Here is a 2,568-nt window from a genome sequence, read left to right on the forward strand (position 1 = left end):
ATCTCATAGTCATGATATGCAGCTATTACAAGCATAATCCGATGGATTTAATCATGGCAACCGGCGAAAAGTTTTTTCATAGTCAATGCCATGAATTTGTTTGAAACCTTTAGCAACCAGCCGTGCTTTATAATGTAGCACATTGCCATCCATGTCAGTTTTCTTCTTGAAGACCCATTTACACCCTATGGGTTTTACCCTTTCAGGTGGTTCCACCAGAGACCACACTTGGTTCTGGTAAATGAGTCCATCTCAGATTTCATGGCTTCAAGCCATTTAACAGAATCTGAATCCGATATAGCATCTTTGTAGGTTATGGGTTCATCGTCTTGGTAGACTAGTACGTCACCATGTTCAGTCATGAGATAACCGTATCTCTCGGTTCATGGCGTACTCTCCCAGATCTACGTAGCTCCTGTGCTACCTGAGGTTGTTCACTTTGTTCCACAAGTTGTGGAGTAACCTCCTCATGATGTTTAACCACTTCCTGTGGCACATCATCCCGTCCTTCATCTAGTATATCTTAGGTTCTAGAACTTCATCAAGTTCTACTTTTCTCCCACTAGTACTTCTTAGAAATATACTTTTCTAGGAAGACACCAAATCGAGCAACAAAGATTTTGCGCTGCTCTGGGTGGTAGAAATGTATCCTTTGGTCTCCTTTTGATACCCCACGAATATACATTACATGATTTGGGGCCCAGCTTGTTGAAATTTTCTTAACATAAGCTTCGCAACCCCAAATCCTTAGATAAGACAAGTTGGGCTTTCGCCCACTCCATAGCTCATATGGAGTCTTATCTACAACTTTGATGGCGCACGGTTCAAAACGTGAGTCGCAATCTCTAGGGCATAACCTCAAATGATGCAGGTAAATCACTAAAACTCATCATGGACCTAACCATGTCAAGTAAGGTCCTATTCCTCCTTTCAGACACTCCATTGTGTTAGGTGTATAAGGAGGGGTGAGTTGTGATACTATCCCACATTCCTTCCGGTATCTGAAAAAACCCTGAGCTTAAGTATTCACCTCCTCGATTCTACCGAAGAGCTTTAATACTTTTGCCCAACATATTCTGTACTCCATTCCTGAATTCCTTGAATTTATCAAAGGCTTCAGATTTATGTCTCATAAGGTAGACATAACCATATCTACTGAAATCTCAGTAAATGTGATGAAGTTGAATACCACCTCTGCTTCAACTGTATTGGACCACATACACACTTGGATGATGCCTCAGTTCAGTAGCCCTTTCACTTTGTTATATGAAATGACTTGGTCATCTTGCCTAAGGCATGACTCACATACCTTAAATGACTGAAAGTCAAAAGGGTCCAAAACTCCATCCCTTGAAGTTTTGCAATGCGAGTCTATTAACATGACACAATCTACAATGCCAGAGATATGTTTGGTTTTGATCGCTATGTTAGGCTTTCTTGGTTTCAATTGAGAATATCTTTATTGTTTAAATCAAAACATATAATCCATTATATACCTTGCAATTCCAAATAGATACCATTCAAACTAAAGGACAACAATCATTAGATATCTCAAAATGATACCTCATATATCCAAAACGGATAATGAAATAATATTTCTAGAAATAGAAGGTATGTGATAACAGTTTGTAGTTCTAATAACAAGCCCGTAGGCAAGATAAACAAAGTCCCTACAGCTAATGCAGCCACATGCACTCTACTCTACTTAGTCCCTACACATCAGTCAAATAGGATACCACTTCCTGTCAATGACCCAAGATGTGGAGGGAGAGAAATTAATCTCAATCATAAAAATACCTGAAGTCGTAGCCTCTGACTTCTTCTTGCTTGCGAGGAAAGCCTTGCAGTGTTTCCTCCAGTGGCCAGCTTGCCACAAAGAAGCATACTACCTTTCCCTTCCTTATGCCACTCTCAGCCAAGAGCAACCTGTCCTTTGGGCTTGGGCTTGGGCTTGGCTTGGGTTTGGCCTTGGCCTTACCCTTGCCGTTACCTTTGCTTTACTGGCAGCAACCAGTAAAACAGGCTTGGACTTTTTCAAATCCTGCTCTACAGTCCCCAGCATGTTCAGAAGTTCTGACAGGGTTTTCTCCATCGTGTTCATATTGAATTCATTATGAACGGAGCATAAGAGTCAGCAAGGATTGCAGAATTAAATCCATTTGTAATTTTGCATCCAAGCCACATCCCAAAGTCTCAAGCCTCTCTATGTGCTCGATACTTGAGCACATGAGGACCAACTTGGGCACCCTCAGTCAATGACTCCAAAAAGTGCTTTCGACACCCTTATACCTCTCATGTTAGAATTGTTTTCAAATAGCTCGTGATGTAGAATAATGGAAGAAGCATCCATATCCTCATGCTGCTTTTGCAGCATGGTGTCATCGTGCTAACATCAAGCATTGAACGCTATCAGCATCATCAAGGAACTTTTGATAAGTATCCTTAACTTCCTGAGTGGAATTAGGATCAGGCTCAGCCTGTATGGCTTTTCAAGGATTACAATTTCTTTTCTGACTTGAGTATAATCCAAAGATACGATACCAGTCTGAGAATTAGATCCATCAAACC

Source organism: Pistacia vera, unplaced genomic scaffold, assembly GCF_008641045.1.
Source record: "Pistacia vera cultivar Batoury unplaced genomic scaffold, PisVer_v2 Contig236, whole genome shotgun sequence".
Classification (NCBI taxonomy): Eukaryota; Viridiplantae; Streptophyta; class Magnoliopsida; order Sapindales; family Anacardiaceae; genus Pistacia; species Pistacia vera.